The following is a 21181-nucleotide window of genomic DNA, read 5'->3' as shown; positions in this document are numbered from 1 at the left end:
CGAATATGAGCGTCATCATGATCACACAGAACGTGTTTCATAAAGGGAAATACAGTCGAACCATCAGTTTGAATTGTAATTATATGGTGCTGTTTAAAAATCCCAGAGACAAGTTACAGATGAACATTCTGGCTCAGCAAATGTTTCCCGGCAGAAAACAATTTTTTTTGGAGGCACTTGATGATGCTACGAGCGTACCTTACGGGTATTTATTACTGGATTGCACGCAGGAGTGTCCAGATCAGTTCAGACTGAGATCGGGATTACTCCCGCACGAGTGGCCCACAGTTTATTTACAGAAAGATAAACGGATATGAGCTCTCTTTTAAAAAGGAACGCCCCCGCTCTTAAAGCGCTAATCAGAGCCGGGGCGAGGGAGCGTCACCACAGCCTGAAGACCTGCAGGCCGGAGCTTCTGAAAACTTTATCCGAGATCGCTTTGAATATATTAAAGGGGAATATCGCCTTGAGCGACTCTCAATTCCGGGCCTTGAAAAAACGAAAAAGAGTTTTACGTCTTCTGGCCGACAGAAAAACCAGTTATAAAAAGAAGCGGGGAGCGCTGATTCAGACGGGCGGCTTTCTCCTGCCTCTGCTCGCCGCGGCCCTGCCCGTTATAACGAGTCTAATAGTACCCAGAGGATAATGGCGTTCAAAGCGGCGCAAAAGATGTTTTTACTCACTCCACAGCAGATGCTTCAACTCAGTCATTCCGTTCCGCCGAGCGGAAATAACATCAGACAAACGGCGGAAAATGATTTAGACTCGCGAATGCGAGGTATACTGGAAGAACGTACTCACTCTCCTTATGAAAAAATTAAAAAGTATGAGGCTCTGCTGCAGCGCTATTTAACCCTGATCAAGCAGGGGGAACTCGAATCACGCGTTTCACCCCCGCAAGAGACTCGCGTCGCTAAGCAACCTGAGGAGGAGGGGGTGGAGGAGGAGGAGGAGGAGGATGAGACTGTCACAGAGGTCCTGAAGAATATCCCCTCCAGAGAGCGTAGAAACGCTGAATATATTATGAGGAAATTATCGAAGGGTGATACGCGCTGGAGTCCGTCGGGGGAATTTATTTACAAGGGGAAAGTCGTGAGGGGGTCTCACGCCATAGATCTTATGAAACATCTCGGATCCTCGTTCAAGAAATCGAGCCCTCCTACAGGCTGGGTGAAGTTCCTCAATATTTTACAGGAGCGGAACATCCCGGTGGCGTGCGTATCAAACCCGCAAGCCCGCGAGCAGCTTCAGAAGCTTAAAAAAGGCCGGAGCAGCTCGCCGGATGAATCCCTTCTTTTAACCGATTCGCCGGCCAGGAAGAAACTTAAGAAAAAAAAAGACTTCCAACGCTGGGAAGGTTTCTCACCATAAAAGGAGGGTATCGAATTAAAAACTGACTGGATATTATGATCAAGATTCTTTAAAATACATCGCAGTCAGTCACGTTTTTGTATATTGTTACTAATAAAACACAGACTGAAACTCATCTCCGGCCTTCATCACTTTTATTCGGTATACGGTTTAAAAAACAACTTTCAACACTTCTCTACTTAATAACAACGATGCAAAAACATTAAAGGTATGATCGGGGGTGCATTTTCTACACATTCGGAACATTTTTCACAAAAAACATAAAAAAAATCAAAGGTCAAAGGTCAAAGCTTCTTTCTACGTTTAAAAACGGGGGTTTACATCATGCAAACGCGATAAAACTTTAAAGGTATGATCGGAAGGCCGCTCTCACACATCCACCCCGTTTTCAGGCGAAAAAAAACATAAAAAAAATTTAGGATCAAAGATTAACACAATGTTTTAAAGCGTGCAAACGCGATAAAACTTTAAAGGTATGTTCGGAAGGCCGCTCTCACACATCCACCCCGTTTTCAGGCGAAAAAAAACACATAAAAAAAATCAAAGGTCAAAGGTCAAAGCTTCTTTCTACGTTTAAAAACGGGGGTTTACATTATGCAAACGCGTTAAAACTTTAAAGGTATGTTCGGAAGGCCGCTCTCACACATCCACCCCGTTTTCAGGCGAAAAAAACACATACAAAAAATCAAAGGTCAAAGGTCAAAGCTTCTTTCTACGTTTAAAAAACGGAGGTTTACATTATGCAAACGCGTTAAAACTTTAAAGGTATGATCGGAAGGCCGCTCTCACACATCCACCCCGTTTTCAGGCGAAAAAAAAAACATAAAAAAAATCAAAGGTCAAAGGTCAAAGCTTCTTTCTAGGTTTAAAAACGGGGGTTTACATTATGCAAACGCGTTAAAACTTTAAAGGTATGATCGGAAGGCCGCTCTCACACATCCACCCCGTTTTCAGGCGAAAAAAACACATACAAAAAATCAAAGGTCAAAGGTCAAAGCTTCTTTCTACGTTTAAAAACGGAGGTTTACATTATGCAAACGCGTTAAAACTTTAAAGGTATGATCGGAAGGCCGCTCTCACACATCCACCCCGTTTTCAGGCAAAAAAAAACACATAAAAAAAAATCAAAGGTCAAAGCTTCTTTCTACGTTTAAAAACGGGGGTTTACATTAGCAAACGTGTTAAAACTTTAAAGGTATGATCGGAAGGCCGCTCTCACACATCCACCCCGTTTTCAGGCGAAAAAAACACATACAAAAATCAAAGGTCAAAGGTCAAGGCTTCTTTCTACGTTTAAAAAACGGGGGTTTAAATTTTCCGAACGCAATAAAACTTTAAAGGTATGATCGGGAGAGCGTTCTAAGACGGGGGTTACATTTTCACACGGAAAAACATAAAAAAATAGGAACGCCGGTTAACACAAGCCGTGACAATATTTAAACTCATGCAGAGGCCCTGCTAGCTGGTTACAGGAGGTATTGCAGCTTTTCTTAAGGCAATAACGATATCTTTTCACAAAATCAGAAACCAAATCATCGTTCGCGATAGTATTTTCGGAGTATAAAGACACCACGTCCCGGTACGACTTCCCACTGGCTCTGTTATACAGATAATACACGTAGTGTTGTCCGCATACGTCGGATAACTCGTGCTGAAGCTGCTTGTTGTGATACAGAATGTTTTTAACATCTGGGAGATTCTCCAGATATTGCAGGATGCTTTTAGGGTAGTAATCAAAGTCAGGGCTGAGGCCGAATGAGTCAAAAAATGTGGCTCGACCATTTTTTTCAACGGTGAGCGCTAACCAGTGTTCTCCCGGTAAATGTCTAGGGTGGGTGTTTACAATGAAATATACGGGAGGGCCCGGCTTGATCCGGAATAACTCGTCAGACGCAAAAACACCGGCAAACAGGTCTCCTATTAAGCCCCTCATAACAGCGTCCAATTCCAGGGTGTTCATCAGTAAAAATCCACAAGGACCTGTCGCTTGGAATTAATCTCCAGGAGAGAATCATAACACGCGTACACTATCAGCGTGGTGGTATGCGGAGTCGCGACTCTGAATCTCATTTCAAGTCGCAGGGTGCCTGTGGAGACGGGGCTCAGAGCGCCGCTGTCCTCCTCCGGGTTTAAATTGAAGACGTACAGCGCGTAGCCGCGCGCAAAATCCTCCCGGTCTATACAGAGAGGCTGGTCTTTGAGGTGTCGTCCGGTCGCGGTGTAGAGATTGTAAAACTCCCTGACAGAGTTCGTTGTTAAATTCAGGCTGGAAAGCTTTAGCCGGCAGCTGTCTCCCGTTTTGACTGAGTGCGAGGTACTCCAGGTCATAGTGTGCAAATTCAAACGGGGACAGATCTCTTCTCCCACTGAATGCATTGTGATTCACCATACCCAGAACCACATATTTGGGCATGGTTCCTAAAAACAGGTTCTCCTGGTTGCATATCCTGGAATGGCTGGGGATCACGTAAGTCTTAACGTTGATTCGTGATAACGGGTACACGGCGTTCCCTTTCATGAGAGCCGCGGAGTGGCCCAATCTCACTGCAGGGGATACGGTGACTTTCTTAACGAATAGGGACGCGCCCAGAATTTTCAGCTTGAAAGTGGAGGCCGCCAGCCCCATCAGGCAGAAAGCATCGCTGGCTCGAATTAATTTAACTCTTAGATCAATGTTATTCAGAAGAAGCCTCTCGCAGAAAAATATGTCCGCGTGCAGCGGACCCTGAACTTGAAATTCACGCGATTCGGCGCTAAAGCGCGCTCTGCTCACGAGGCCTTTATTCGGGCCCGCGTCATCCACAGCGGTCGAATTGTGCTGACCCGGGGTGTCCTTGTAAAACAAACCGCCCGTGAACTGCGATTTCAATGAAGCGGGGGAAAAGTTCAGCAGCATCTCAATCATTGCCCTGTACGGGTGCGTCGCGCTGGACTGGGAAATCAGCCGGTCACCCAGAGTCACGTCGACTTGTGAGAAAATCGTATTGAGAGGATAATTTATGACGCCCACGCGGGCGTCATTAGCCAGGTCAGTCCCGTCGGCATTTGTAATTTTCATTCGCAGATAAAGCAGCGTATTATTGAGGTCTAAATACCTCTCACCGTCTCCGGGGATAAAAAACTCGATAGGGCCCATGTCCGTCAGGGCTGATAACGGGCTGACTTCAACGTATTGGCTTTGCTCGATGGACAGCTGGGTCCCGGGGACGGCGAATAAATCCAATTCGCTCATGGTGCATTCGGGGGAATTATTTCGCAAAAGAGACATTGTTTAAGAGAAAATATCCCCGGACAACCTCCTCTTCTTATGCTTCCTTCGAACTGTTCTGCTTTTTCCGGGGGTCTTTCGCTTTTTAACTGTTTTGACCCGTTTCCCCGGGGGGCGTTTCCGGGGCCTTCTTGAGAGCACCATGATCCCGGACCCCCGCTGCTGCTCGGGCTCCTGACTCCGTCCGGCCCTCTCAACAACGCGGCTCACTACGTCGGAAGCGATGCTTCGGGCTGCGTTTTTCAGGTGAGGTTTGGCGATCGTGTATCCTTGTTTAATCAGCGGCGACACAAATTTGAACAGTTTCGAAAATATGTTCCCGAGCCCGCGCCCGTACATAACAGGAGCGCCGTGGAAGCCGTGAAGGCCATTCCCGACTTGATTTTCATAGTAAGGCACAAATCTATAAATGTCGGCTTTGTGCGCTGCCCCAGCCATTTTTTTTTATCCCGCCGGTTTAAAATGTAATGTCACAACCACTTTACCGTATCTGAAATCCACCGTTTGATCTTGATCGCTTTTGATTTCGATGCGTATTGTCTCAATATGTCTTTTGGAGACCGGGATGTAATAAGCGGGGTTGAATTTCTTTGTAATTATTTCCCCGAAACGACCTCCAATTTCGAACGCTCGGAGGAGAGGAGCAAAAGCGTCACCCACCGCCTGAGGCTGTACAACGTCTGTATAACAGAACAGGTGATACATCCCTGCTTTTATATCGGGGTAGCGGGGACAGCTCGTGACCCCGGGTCCGCATCTCAGCCATTGATTAGGGTGCATCCCCAGCATGTACGCCGTCGGGGCTTCAAAATATACCTGGCTGGTACCGTCTCCTTCCCACAGAAACTTTTTCTGGATATCGTCATATTTTAAAGTCAGATTCGGATCTATAGTCTTCAAACGAGGGTTTATCAGCCCTGCAATAACCTCAAAGTTATCATAATATCCCGTGTCAAAATATCGCGAGTGAACGGCGAGTTTGTTCTTGCCCGTAATTTTCATCACCTGGAACGTACAGGAAGGCTTTTCCGGGATATTTAACCAGGTGTGCGGATAACAAATTTCCGTCAGCGCCACATCCCAGTCACCCTCTAGATCCAGGTGTCGAGCCAAGTCCACCTGGTAGCATGAAATTGTGTTGTCCGGGAATACTTTTAGGCTGGCGTTTGAAGGCAGAGTCATATAAAATCCGTGTTTCAGATCCCGATCCATTTCTCATATGTCGGTTGAAGATGGAAGTTCTCATATTTATACGGCCATCAGCTGGTCCGCGGGAACCCAGGAGTTAAATTTCTCGGGCCAATTTTTCCATCTGACAAATACAAATTTCTTTCCCTTGGTAAAACGTTCACGAATAATTTCTTGAACCTGATACGGTCTGTCTTTTGCTATTTTAACCTTCTGCAATTCCGGTTCATAGAATGAGCCTTCAATGATCTCACCGTCATAATCTTTCAATTTATAAACGGGCGGCGTACGTTGTATACATTCTGACACCGTGAACATTTCATCCGTAAAACTTTGTTCATATTTTTTATCAAAAACTCCCCTGAGCTTGGAGACCCTGACTATATCTCCGACCTTATATTTACACTTCACAGGCCTCCTGCGTAGGGTGGATGCCCCATACAAATTTTGAAACACTTGATCGACATTTCGATCATTAACCTCATTCGGCCTCATCTTAATGCTTTTATGATAACTCTCGTTATAAGCCGTGAGTAAAGACGGTAGGACGTCGATGTATCTTCTCGTGTTTTTAGCAGTAAAATATCTCCACATTCTCGTCTTTAGCGTGCGATTAAACCTCTCGACAACCGAGGCTTTCAGATCACTTGCGGTGGCAAAATGTAGAATCCGGTGTTTTTTCATTAAATCCTTGAACGGTTTGTTAAAAAACTCTTTCCCGGCATCAGTCTGCATCTTCAGAGGCACCCCGCTCTGCTTTAAGAGTGAGGCAAAGGCCTGTGAGACTTCGCGCCCTTGCTTTGACTTCAGAGGTCTGGCATACGCTTTTTTTTGAGAAGATATCGATAACGGTCAGCAGGTACTTGTACCCGTCGTTAAAATCTGATAACCCCTGCATGTCGCATAAATCCGCCTGAAATTGGTTAAGCGGGTTTGTGACAAATACTCTATTTCTTGGAAAATGCGTCCTGGCAGGTTTGTGTAATGTGTATGCATCTTCCCCCGACAGGAAATCTCTGATATGCTTCATACGAATTTTAGAGCTGTGTTGATCATGCAGAGCCCTGCGTAAACGCTCCGGCCCTCCAAAACTCCCCGGATTTACCGGACTATAATATACATCCTTCATTAAACCCTCATCACCCATCTTTTAAGACGGATCTCTTCAGAATGATGAACCGGATAGTCCTTTTGCATTTTTATATGTTTTAGCGACCATAAATATTAGTCTTTTGTTTTAAATTGAACTCTGATTCAGCACCGCGGAGAGCGCTCACAGAGCAGCCTCGAGCTTTTAATAAGACCGTGTTAAAACCCCTCATTAATTCATACGAGCACCTTTTTTCCACCAAAACCTCGTTTGTATGACTCTGTCTTGCAATATGAAAAACATTTCACCCTTTTTCAACAATATTATAGGAAAGAACACAGGCTGTATAAGGTTTAGAATATGTGTTTTATTACATTCATTAAAGTCACGCACAGAGAAAAAAGCAATTGTTCATGTTTATTAAACACAACATGCGTGAAGGAAAAAAGTATACGTTTTAAATAGGAGCTCTTGGAAACGTTAAATTGAACTCTGATTCAGCACCGCGGAGAGCGCTCACAGAGCAGCCTCGAGCTTTTAATGAGACCGTGTTAAAACCCCTCATTAATTCATACGAGCACCTTTTTTCCACCAAAACCTCGTTTGTATGACTCTGTCTTGCAATATGAAAAACATTTCACCCGTTTTCAACAATATTATAGGAAAGAACACAGGCTGTATAAGGTTTAGAATATGTGCTTTATTACATTCATTAAAGTCACACACAGAGAAAAAACAATTGTTCATGTTTATTAAACACAGCATACGTGAAGGAAAAAAGTATACGTTCACGTACAAAACTGGAAAACTCTCAGTAATACATCTCCCCCGCATTTACGGTTTATTTCAGTATTCAGCTGTAAAAGTGTAGGAACAATCTCCCCTCTGGACACCCCCATCTGTTTCACCCGGCACGCTATCACATCCACAAACAGAGTGTAGAATGTAAGCAGATGCATCGTACAGAGATTTTTCAGATGAATGGAGAGCCGCGCTGTAGATATGATCTGTCCAGACTCCGGGCCCGGGGCGACGTCTGATAACGTCGAAGACCCTCTCCATAGCGCATAAAGGCGGTGCGTCTGGGATCTCCAGCCTGCGAATGACTACCCGCTCCAGCTTATACGAGAGTCCACGTATAATATAAACTTCCCGCAAGCTTTGAAAGAGAATCATCACACAATTACCCATGACTGTAAAACAATATAATGATATTTAAAAAAAAACAAAAAAACAAACAAAAAAAAGCAGGTTTTTCTTCAGTCGTCTGGGTTATAGACGGCTACCATCCCCTCCAGGTCGAGATCTGCGTCTTCACCGAAACATGTGTACAGTTCGTTGATCTTTGCTTCAAAATTATCAGTGTATTTCAGCTCAGTGAGGATGTTTTCTACCACCCCCTGAACCCTCGCAGCCGATGGGTTGAGGAAGCGCTGGGCTAGGAGCTTTACCACAGCCGGGATGAAGGTCGGTCTCCAGAGTCTCACCATTAATCTCTCAAAATGTCCGGTAAAGAAATATTCATTTAACGGGTCCAGGCACTCGTGCTGGCGCTGGCTGGGGTGATCGATCTCACACCCGTAACAGAGTTTTTGTCTGTAACTTTTGATCACAGCCAAAAGTAAGTGTGCCACGCCGACTTTCACCGTTTTCAGGAATTCCTCTGACAGGAACCCGTCAGGCCGGTCAGATGCGAAAGATGTGGCGTATTTCTCAGACGGCTCCAGGTCTTGTACCTCCCGCGGACTCGCGGCCTCCGTGACAGCGGGAAGAGACCCCACGCCTCCCGGGCTGGAAAGCGCGTGAGAAGGATGGATCTCGCCCCAGACCGCCTCGAGCTGAACTCCCCACGGGCTCTCGTACCCACCGCGGGTCCGTGAAGCCTGGCTCAGAGAGGGCTGGTCTCTTCCACAGTCGAGCGCGCAGTCACAAGCGATGTCGTCGGCCGCTGCAATGGGAGAGGTTGAGGAGCTCATGCTGGTTCGTCGTCCGATGCTTGAATGAGATGTGGTCCCCTGGTTTTTATAGAAATCCCCGTGCATGCGGGGAGGAGCTACGTCAGAGTTTTTTTTTTTTTTTTTTTTTTTTTTTTTTTTTTTTAAAGTAAAAAGAGGGGCCAAGTTTTTTCGGACTTCGATAACGTCCCTCCAGGCCAGGCACCTTGTAAAGAGGCCCGTAATCCTGTCGTTGCAGGTGTTGAACATCTCATGCCAGCTCTCAGCCGCAGCTGTGACGCTTCTGACGTGGCCGCTGGCACTAACCCGCTCCAACTTAATTTCACCCTCAGAGACAGTGTCAGGAGGTCCACGCTGGAATATCACCCTATAGCGAGGCCCCTGGGCGCTGAGCCAGGTGAGTTGGAAGCGTGTTTTCTTCTTTTCCGGCGTCCGATCTCCTGGAGGTTCAGGGTTGACCGTGTCGCGAATCATCGAGCCCGCCGCCGCGGAGAAGACACCCCAATCGGCGGAAGTAAGCGCCACCCGTGGGGTTCCTCGAGTGGCAGTCTCACCCTCGGCCAGAGTGAAGAAACTTACTTGGGCATAATACGGGTCGAACGTGTAAGTTAAACGTTCGTGCCCCTCCAGGCTGTACGTCAGATCTTCCTCCGGTATCGGCTGGCTCAGACGGCTGACGTACATTCTCGCTTTTTTTGGGGCAAGCGAGCCTTCTGTTGTCATGGTGATGTTAACCGGGGTCTCGCAGATGTAGCGGAGGATCGGAGTTCGTCTCGCCATGGTGAATGCTGTATGTCACTCTATCGTCGAAAGGGGATTTTTAAACCCTTCTTCGTCCGCGGGGCGTAATTCCTTACCTTTTGCTCTAAAAACACCGTTTGGCGTAAGTGATAAGGAGCATTGTTTATTGTTCGGGCTCGGGGCAGCATCTCCGCTCAGCGGGTGTCCCGCGCCCCATGATCGATCGGCTAATATCTTAAAAGAAAACATCATCTGGCGTGAGTGATAAGGAGCATTGTTTATTGTTCTTCGGGTTCATCACCTCGGGGCAGCATCTCCGCTCAGCGGGTGTCCCGCCACACACACACACACACACACACACACACACACACACGCACACACACACGCACTCACACAGACACAGCGTCTGCAACAGGTTTTACAGCCGTGGGGTCATGTTTCCGCGAGCGGCTCTATGCGTGGGTATTTGACCGTCTTGCTGCAAAGACTTACAGCCGAGAGAGACGGGTATTTGTTCCCCTTCTTTAATTTACGAATTAAAAAACAGAAAAGGAAACGTAATAATTTAAGAATTAAAGATATTAAAGGGGCATTAAATAATAGACAGTGATTTATGTTTAATTATTTCAGAATTAGTTAATTCTTTAATACATTAAAAAGATCTAGGTATTTTTAATCATTCTTTAATTCATGAAATAAAATGACATTAAAATATTAGACCCTGGGTGGGAGGGGAGGTATGGCTTGGAGGCGGTGCTTGGCCGGGGTTAGGGGAGGAGCTTGGGGGTGGGGCTAGGGGAGGAGCCAGGGGCGGAACTAGGGGAGGAGCTGGGGGCGGGGCTTAGGGGCGGGACATACTGACGTCATCGACTCTGATTGGATGTGACGTCATAAGGGGCGGGGGCTCGGAGGCGGGATCAGGGGCGGGGCTTAGGGGCGGGGCATAATGACGTCATCGATTATGATTGGCTGTGACGTCATAAGGGGCGGGGCTTGGAGGCGGGACTAGGGGAGGGGCTTAGGGGCGGGACATAGTGACGTCATCGATTCTGATTGGCTATGACGTCATAGAGGGGGCGGGGCTTAGTGACGTTGCCGATTTTGATTGGCAGCTGTCACTTTTTTGACGAAAGGTGGGTCAGTTTTCTCTCTCTCATATATATATTTTTTTGTGGACTGTACAGTGGTTTTCATAACGGGGGGCATTCAGAATTATGACAGGATTATTGCCTCAGTAACTGTGGAATAACAGTGGAGATAATGTCACCAAGCTCTCAATACCTGAAAATTACTGTTAGTAATGCTAACATACAAGTCAAATAATACTTACAAATTAAATAATACTTGTTTAGTCTCTCAACTGAAATACTGGCACACTGACTTCTTAGGTGAACTGTTTGTACAATTAGCCATACAACAAGCTATATTATCTCAGATATTAGCAATAACATACTCAGAAATGACAAAAATGGTTGAACTTATGGCAACTAGGTAATATAAACAGTATATTGCAGAGGACTTTGACAATAATTCCATGCCACAGCAGATATGGCATGGCATCACATCAATCACGGATTATGAAAAGAAGAAAGCTATACAATACATCGGCTAACAATGCCAACCTCGCAGAAGAGCTTAATGTTTTTTTCTTTTGCTTGGTTTGACGAAGACAATAACCAGCCTCCAGTCAGCTTCAAACAAGCGGGAGGCTCACAGGCTCTTGTCCTATAAACACGAGGTACAGCGTGTAGTCTGTTACATCAACATAAAAAAAAAGCAGCAGGTCTTTCGAGGGTACAAAGACTTGTGCTCCAGGCCTGTGCTGAATAATTAGAGGAAGTATTTAAACACATATATATCTTCTCTCTTATACACTTTCCACAGCATATGCACTTTCCTTAATGACTACTACTACTAACCTATCACCCTCACCCCTGTCATTGCAAAGAGCTTTAAATGTTTGGCAATCACCCACATCAAAGACTCTGTGCCCACTGGGCAAACATATCGACTGAGCGTGCTGGACTTTCACACCTGGAAAAGCCTACTACCAATGGTAAGATGCTGTTCATTGACTAAAGCTTGGTGTTTAACACTATCGTACCAAGAAAGTTGATCAACAAACTCTACGCACCAGGACTAACTCCTTCCACAAGCAACTGGTTCCTGGAGTTTCTCACCAACTGCCTCTCGTCAGTCAGGTTGGGCAAGCACACAACTTTCATCCTCACCTTGAGCTCTGGTGTGCCACAGGGCTGTGTGCTAGGTCCTCTCCTCTATGCACTTTTCACCCTTGACTGTCAACCCAGCCATGAATCAACAATTATTGTGAAATTTGTGGAGGATAAGACTGTCAATGGGCTTGTATCAATTAACAAAAACACTGCACACAGTGAGGAGGTTCAGAGCCTGGCAGTATAGTGTGATACCAACAACCTGGTCATAAACACCAAAAAGACCAAGAGAAGCATTGTCGATTTCAAGACCACTAAAAACACCACTCAAGGTCCAGTAACGATCAAAGCAGAAGTCATGGAGAGAGTCCTCAGCTTCAAGCAGTAAGCAAAAACACTCACAACCTAGGGGCACTGTTATACTAACTCATCTGCTTTGTAAGAAGGCTAAGGAAAGCTAGCCTTCACCAGAAGCCACTGGCCAATATTTATAAATGCACCATAGAGAGCATTAGACTTACTGCAGACTGGTATATGTATGCTGTTTCCAATTTTGCAAATTTTTACCTTGGATAAAATTTTCAAGGTCAAAGTCTTGCGAGAAGTGGCTTTTCATAAGACAGAATACAAAATATATATCAAAATGACTTTTCAATGTTAATGTCAAATATCTGCTAAATCTGCAATACAGATCAGATGCAGTCTGTTCACTGAGAGTGCCAGTTTGCACCACATTGTCAGAAATGAGAGTGTTTGAGGCACTTTTGATTTGATATGATGCAAAATGTACATGAAATGGGCTTTTCAGTTTTAAATTCAAATGTTCACAAAATCCACAATCCGGATCAGATCCGGATCAAACTTTGTCAGGCGATAGTGAGTGCCAGTCTGCACCTCAATTTCAAATATGAGAGTGACTGGGGTATTTTTGATTAAGATACAATGTCAAATATACATTAAATAGGGTTTTCAACTTTATATTTAAATGGCCACAAAATCTATAATCTGGATCAGATCTGGATCAAAATTTGTCAGTCAATGAAGGATACCATCCTACATAAAGCTGCCAAATATGAAAGAAATTAGATCTTTTTTGAATATTCATTCAATGTTAAGAGTTTAATTGACTTTGACCTTCAAATTTGCATCACTTTTTGCCTATCAGGATATGAATCTTGTCAATTGTGGGCTCCACACTGTTCACAAGCAGAACAATAAACAGGGGTGAAAACATAACCTCTGCCCAACTTTGGTGGTGGAGGTAACAATAATAATCTCTGCTGGTTATTTGAACACTTAATGGGGCTTTCACACTGAACGCATTGGAAGCGTCAAATGCGTCAAACATGGGTCTAAAAAGCATTATTTTCAATGAGATGCATTGCTTTTTAGATGCGTCAGAAGCGTTGTGTCAAAAGCAGAGCAAAACCGACGCTTCTGACGGGAGCGTGCATTGCCGCTTGTCAGCAGGCTGACGCGGTCAAAGTTCAACCCAATCCAACTTCCGACGCTCTGAGCTGTGACGTAGCTTCGCGCTGTCCAATAGGAACGACGCGTCGGGCTAAAACACGGAAGACTAGTGGCAGAAACCACTGATCTGTACAAAACAGAACGGTGCAGAAACCACTGATCTGTACAAAACGGATCAGTGCAGAAACCACTGATCTGTACAAAACAGACTGGTGCAGAAACCACTGATCTATGGAGCAGTTTTCTGAAGAAAAATCCTTGGAAATGTTTTTTGTTGTTTGTTACCTCAGAATTTCTGATTAGTGTTAAAAAAAAAAGTTTAGAACACTTGCAATTAAAATAGCTAAATAAATCAATAAATGGTTCTTTAGAAACCTTTCATCTGTAAATTAAAACCACCTGTTATTTCAGATTAGATAATTTCTTGTTTAACATAAGGAACCTCTGACATTTATTTTTAGACAAAATAACATGGAAATTTGTACATTTTTTTTTAAGTCTGGTAGATTATTTATATCTCATTTCAACCAGAAAAACAGACACTGTAAATAAATACAAATGTTTATTATAAATGCAACAGGAAATAATTTAACAATGACTGCAGTATGATTGTAAAGTAGGATTTCTGTGACATAAACCTCATGATGAATTTTTTTTAAATGGCCATTTCAACTTGTAATTTTGCCAAGATATGTAATTGCCTTTAATGTTGTTATCAGGACAGAGTCATTTCTAAAATATGAATGTGAGCGCAATAAGTGGAGAGCTTCTACCTGTGCAAATGTCTTTTGACTTTGATTCGTGGATATTTTTAATGATCCGTTCATTTATTGTTAAAATATAAAATAAAACAGCTTTTTAAAAAAATAATAAAATAGTTGCTGTTGAAAGAGCCTTTTATTTAGAAGTAGGTGATGTAATGCTGGATTCACAGGACCAGATGAAGGTCTCTTCTGCAGCTTTGAACTCTGGTGGTGTTGCTGAAGACACTTTTGTCCTATTTTGAAGAGCAGAGATGTTTTCTTTCGACTGGACTTCAAGGTGTTCAGCTCATCAATGGAAGTTTGGTTGTCTGCACAGCAAATGTTCCTGATTGGGACAAATAAAAATATTTCTTTAAATATAAAGAAACACTAAACAGTTTATATATTAAAAAAAAGAAAAAAAAAGAAAAAAAAAGATTTTAAAAAATGCCAGAAAAAAGTTATTTAAAGTTGAGCTTTTGTGGTCTCCGAAAAAAGCTGTAGCTTTATTTGGTAAAAATAAAAAAGACTGAACCATTTACAAATTAAAGCGTTCACTCAGATCAACTGTGCTAAAAAGCTAAGCTAACGTTAGCCGATCATTAAACCGTCACAGCAGTGAAAATGTCATGTTTTATTTTAATATTATTCTCACCTCGATAAAGCTGCAGAACTAAACTCCATTGGGCAAACTGGGACTTTGCATATATCCAACAAGTGGGAGATTTCGGACTGAGTGGGTCTGCTCCATCCACCCGGCTGCCTGCCTCGGTCTGCCCAGGAATGATGCCTGAAGTCCGGCTTCTCCGTGCGGGTCGGCCCGCTGTCGCGGTTCAATCAATATCCCACCAAGTCGTCGGTCCTCCCTCGGTCGGCGTCACTCCGAAAAGTAGCTGAAAAAAAGCTTCCCCCAGGGCGATGGGAGAATCGTTCTACTGCTGTTTTTGTGGTTCAGGCAACGCAAATTCAAGATGGCGAGTGTGACGTAGCAATCTCCACCCCCTTCCGCTTCCGAAGTGAAGCGTCTGAAGTCACGCGTCGGACGCGTTAAAGCATTGGTATGCATTGCATGAAGCTTCTGACGTGTTCAATGTGAAAGGCCCTTAACACTATACTATATGTCATCTTGCCAATATTTTCAATATATATTTTTATTCCAGTGTTTTTTGTTTTTTGTGTATTTATGTATTTATTTATATTTGTGTATTTGTTGTTGTATTTATTTACTGTATTGTTAACAGAGGTGGAATGACTTCAGAAACTAAAAGCCCTCCCAGGTATTGTTTCTACCTGTGCACCTAAAGCAGGTGATCAATAATTAGCTCATCCACCTGCCTGAAGAGCTGAATTAATTACAATCAACTGGTTTATTAGGAAGATGGAACAAATATGTGGTTAGACTTTTATTTTTTGAAGCCAGTTTTCCACCTCTAATTGTTAACCCTTTAAATTCTGCTTTTAAATGCTGATGTTTATTCTTTTTCTTTTATGCCTTCAGACTTTAAAAGAACCTCTGGGGTTGTCACACACTGACAATAAAGTTCTTGAATATTGAATCTTTTGGAGCCAGCCTCAAGTGGCCATTCAAGGAACATGAGCAAAGCATACAAGGGAGATTTTACATTGGCTTCATTTTTCTTCACCGGAGCTTGGGAGTTGAAGAAGACATGGAGAGAAAGTGTGATAGGTGAGGGAATAAAAACCATGGGGCTGCACTACTTTTTATGGCACTTGTGCTGTGTCACAGCTGTCAGGTTGTCTCTTCCTCCCCTTAACTGTCTGCTGGGTAATGTTGCAGATTATTAGTTTAAATATATTTTACAGCTGTACAGTTATTTTTGACACCAGAGGTGGACAAATGTAACATAAAGACAGGAGGGATTGAAGGAGGGAGAGGAGCACAATAAGGATGCTAACAAGAATGAGGTGAAGCAGATATGTGGAGACAAAGGAAGGAAAGGTGGTGAAAATATTGCACTGGTGTGTTTACACAAAAGGGAGGATGTAGAAGACAGGTCAGTACGATGGCAGGATGCTGTCAGAAGACACTGTGCAGAACGTGAGAACAGCCTGCTGAACTCAAACATCTGAGAAACTTACGCTCTCAAGTCATGCCCAAATTACAGCAGCTCCTGTCTTGGTAAAAGAACGCTACACAGTAAAAAACTAGTGTTAAAATTGCAAACTCTTCAGAGTTTTCTGTGTTGGACCTTGCAAAGCACTGGGGTTAAGAGTTCATCACACATCACATTGATTCAGCTCTACGGGTTTTATTTAACTCTCCAAAGGTGTAATTTTAACCCTGTCAATGAGCTGAATGAGAAATGAGAGGAAGGAATTCTAAATGCAACACTTTTGTTTTTCTCCCAATTTTCATGAGCTGAATTCAAAGATCTAAAACATTTTCTATATACACAAAAGACTTATTTCTCTCAAATATTGTTCACAAATCTGTCTAAATCTATGTAAGTGAGCACTTCTCCTTTGCAGAGATAATCCATCCCAACTCACAGGTGTGGCATATCAAGATGCTGATTAGACAGCATGTTTATTGCACAGGTGTGCCTTAGGCTGGCCACAATAAAAGGTCATTAAAATGTTCAGTTTTATCACACAGCACAATGCCACAGATGTCGCAGGTTTTGATGCAGCATCCAGTTGGCATGCTGACTGAAGGAACAGAGCTGTTGCCTGGATGTTGAATGCTCATTTCTCTACCATAAGCTGTCTCCAAAGGCCTTTCAGAGAATTTGGTAATACATTCCACCGGCCTCACAACCACAGACCACATGTAACCACACCAGCCCAGGACGTCCACATCCAGCATGTTCATCTCCAAGGTCATCCGAGACAAGTCACTTGGACAGCTGCTGCAACAATCGGTTTTCAGAACCAAAGAATTTCTGCACAAACTGTCAGAAACCATCTCAGGGAAGCTCATCTGCATGCATGTTATCCTCATCGGGGTCTCAACCTGACTGCAGTTCGTAACCGACTTGAGAGGGTAAATGCTCACATTTGATGGCGTCTGGCTGGTGGTCAACTCCATGCAAAGGAGATGCTTATTTTCACCTCTGCAATACTAACTGGCTCCAGTCATCACTCTCCCTCAACAGTACTGCCATATTGGTCAATGCTTGTCACATCCCGTCCTGATTACTGCAATGCCCTATTCTGTGGTCTATTGTACAAATCCCTTCATAAACTTCAGCTGGATCAGAACTCAGCTGTTCGCATCATTTCCAGAGCCCCACCCTTACAAAACATCCCCATTGTCCTGAAGCAACTTCACTGGCTGTCAGTTTATTTCCATATTAACGTCCAAATCTTGATTCTGGGGGCCCTGTCACACCTTGATGATTTAGCCAGTGTATGCAGACGTATGAAAAATGTAAAATATGCTGGATACGCTGAATAGGTTATTCAGCTGTCACACCATGAAGATTTAGCCAGTGTATGCTGACAGCCTCGTTTCCACGGAGTGGTTCAGGTTAGTACCGCATGGTATGGTACGGGTTGGAATGGTTAAGTGTGGCTTGGTTTGCATTTCCACTGCCACCAGAACCCTTTTGTTTGGCAGGCGGAACACGTAAATATTGAGAAGCACATCATCGAGCGAGCGTACGCTGTCACACGGCCTCTCCCCTCAACACAGAGGCCAAACCGAGTAATTGACAACCCCAATTCCAATGACATTTTGACGTTGTGTAAAATGTAAATAAAAACAGAATATAAGGCCATAAATAGCTTTAAAACAAAATTAAAATTTTTAAAACCCATTCTAAAATGAACTGCAAGCCAGTGGAGTGAGTACAGGACGGGCGTAATATGTTCACGTCTAAAAGTGTTTGTTAAAAGACGAGCAGTAGCATTCTGCACCAATTGGAGACGTGCAAGAGACAACTGATTAATGCCAGAATAAAGTGCATTGCAATAATCAAGTCTGGAGCTGATGAAAGCATGAATGGCTGTCTCAAGATCACGCCTACTGAGGAAGTGCTTTATTTTAGCCAAACGGTGAAGCTGGAAAAAACTAGCTTTGACAACAGTTTATCTGTTGATCGAACCTCAAACAGCTGTCAAATATCACTCCCAAATTCTTGACAGCTGGTTTTACATAGTTAGCCAAAGAACTAAAATTTGGTGTTACCACATTTGGTATGCCAAAGCGCTCAAACACCATGATCTCCGTTTTACCATCATTCAGGTAAAGGACGTTTTGGGACAGCCACTGCTTTACATCGCGAATACAATTAAATAATGATGACAAAGCATCACCTCCATTAGTCCTCACAGGCATATAGATTTGCAGATCATCTGCATAACAATGAAAGGACAGGTTGTGCTGGGTTATAACTGACCCCAATGGCAGAATGTACAAAGAAAATAGAATAGGCCCAAGGACAAAACCCTGCGGCACTCCACAGCACAGAGGAGCAGTTGATGAAAAGAGGTACCCAATCATGACAGAAAAGCTCCTTTCAGCTAAATATGATCTAAACCACTTAAGTGCCATAACCTGAATGCCAATAAAATGTTCTAACCGGGAAACAAGTACTGTGTGATCCACAGTATCAAAGGCTGCTGTGAGGTGCAACAGAACCAGCACAGCAGGATTCCCTGCATCCACCGACAAAGTGATGTCAATATGAACTTTTAAAAGTACTGACTCAGTGCTGTGTCGTGATCTAAACCCGGATTACAATTTTTCAAGGATGTGATTGTCTTCTAAAAATGATTGTACCTGTAAAAAGACAACCTTTTCTAAAACCTTAGACAGAAATGGCAGATGAGACACAGGTCTAAAATTGGATAAAACTGACGAGTCCAGGTGAGGTTTTTTTAAGAAGAGGTTGAACCACAGCATGCTGCCATCCAAGCAATGTCTTTTTCAGGGACGTCGCTGCTTATTTCAGCAAGACAATGCCTAGCTACATTCTGCACGTGTTACAACAGTGTGGCTTCATAGTAAAAGAGTGTGGGTACTAGACTGGCCTGCCTCTAGTCCAGACCTGTCACCCACTGAAAATGTGTGGCACATTATGAAGTGTAAAATATGACAACAGAGACCCCGGACTGTTGAACAACTGAAGTCATGCATCAAACAAGAATGGGAAAGAATTCCACATACAAAGCTTCAACAATCAGTGTCCTCAGTTTATAAATGCTTACTGAGTGTTCTTAGAAGGAAAGGTGACGTGACAAGGAAGTTAAAATATTAGCCAGAGAGAAGAAATGGTTTGAGAGAGGGGTCAAGGAGGCATTCTTTGTGAAACGTTTGAAACCCAGCCTTAACCACGGAGGGGTTCTGAGACACGCTTTATCCCGTTTACAATGGGGTACTCAGGTCAAAGCAGTTTCAGTCTTTTGTTCATGGTAATGAGTCATTCACGTCATCAGCAGAGTCATCAAGGGAGCCATCAGGAGAGGGTCCGTCCCATCATTAGGAGCGACAGCTGCCCTGTCATTAGGAGGGTGCTAACTAGAGCACAATAGGTGCTAATTAGAGCTATTGTTTAGTCACTAGCCTATAGCAGTCTGCCTCTCGGTAGGAGTGGTCTGGTTAGGTTTAAAACTCCACCTTTTGTGTCTTCTGATTTCTTCTCTACAAGAGTCAAGACAGAAGTCAGACCACCAGAGCAAGAATTTTAGCTGAGGAAGCTTCTGCGATTTGAAGCGAAACGTCCTTGCGTCAAGCAACCCAGTCCAGTCGAAGATTCAAGCTTCTCTACGATGTGACACAGTGGTAAACATACCACTGTCCCAACTTTTTGGAAATGTGTTGCAGGCACCCATTTCAAAATGAGCAAATATTTGCACAAAAACAATAAAGTTTATCAGTTTGAACATTAAATATCTTGTCTTTGTGGTGTATTCAATTGAATATACGTTGAAGAGGATTTGCAAATCATTGTATTCTGTTTTTATTTACATTTTACACAACGTCCCAACTTCACTGGAATTGGGGTTGTAACATTTTTTAATTTTATTTTTGTCTTGGTGGATTATGAAATTTACTTTCATGGTGCGCAGAATGCTGAAGAATCAACTGATGTCTGTGATTAACGCTGATGTGAATGAATGAGATGCTGTGACTCTTTCAACTTTTAAAATAATTGTCTTGTTGTGGATTAGAGTGCCAGTCTTCTCTTGTTCAGAATGAGAAAGGCACCAAAGGCAGACAAAACACAGAACTTCAGCCATCACAAGGAACTAAAGTTTTTTCAGATGTTGTTTTCCAAAATCTGGACACTTCCTGTGGATAGGTTTTTGTCAGGCTGTGATGATGAATCCCACTGAAACCAACAGGTAAGACTTTAGATGTACTCCGTGTGTGAATGATTTCAGTATTTGTAATAGTCTGAACTATTCGCATGAGGACTGTGCAGCCAATCAATGGATGCATTTCAACGTATGAGTAACTTACAAGTAACGTGTGCCAACAATCGCATAACTTATCTACAACTTATTGCCCACTTATGTGGAATGTATGAGACATATGCTGGCATGCGTCAAAAATATTGTGCATGCCCAACAATTTTTGACGTCCTCGCCATATATCTGCATGCTTCAATGTGGTCTTAATTTATACAAAACTTACCCATAACTTAACCAGCACTTTTAAAATGGTTGGCATACACTGGCTAAATCGTCAAAGTGTGACAGGGGTGTAACATTCAAAGCTCTCCATAACCTTGCTGCTTCATACTTTTCTGAGCTCCTTAAAATTTAAAATAACAATAAAGCAATAAGAGACCTAAACATAACTGATCTGAACAACTTTTTCTAAGACAGAGAGGTAACATCAGCAAGGTAAACTGTAGAAACTAATGAATGGATAGACAATGAAAGGTCTATCCATTCATTATCATTTGCCAAGTGAGGAAAATGAAATGCACATAAATACCATTAAACTGAGGGGTTAAAACAAAAGGATACAACTCACTTTAACAAATCAAACTGCTATTTGAATAAATCAGGAAAAAACTACTGGTATAATTAATGGATCTATTTAGAGGCAGTTGACAGCACTTAACTCAGGCATGTTGATTTATGCACACTGGGGAGAAAGGCAGACTTACTTATTAGTAGCTCACCTAAAATACCGAGTGATCATAGAGGAAAAGTGATGCATGGAAGCACGAGTGCATTGACACGTGCACATCTCAGAGCTGCAGACA

At 43.3% G+C, this 21181-nt stretch overlaps 1 protein-coding gene and 1 long non-coding RNA gene across 2 annotated transcripts in view; one reads left to right on the top strand and one right to left on the bottom strand.

Annotated features, from left to right (window-relative positions):
- The window catches only part of ankrd13b (ankyrin repeat domain 13B), a 219567-nt gene that overhangs the window by 108263 nt on the left and 90123 nt on the right, over nt 1–21181 (bottom strand). The window lies entirely within an intron of this gene.
- Nucleotides 15742–20467, top strand: LOC117508257. Its single transcript, XR_004560031.1, has 3 exons — nt 15742–15754; nt 17483–17490; nt 20390–20467. It is a non-coding gene; the product is annotated as an uncharacterized LOC117508257 (long non-coding RNA).

The sequence above is a fragment of the Thalassophryne amazonica genome, chromosome 4, assembly GCF_902500255.1.
Source record: "Thalassophryne amazonica chromosome 4, fThaAma1.1, whole genome shotgun sequence".
Lineage (NCBI taxonomy): Eukaryota > Metazoa > Chordata > Actinopteri > Batrachoidiformes > Batrachoididae > Thalassophryne > Thalassophryne amazonica.
Note: the sequence above shows the minus strand (reverse complement) of the source record. Positions and strands in the feature narration are given on the sequence as shown.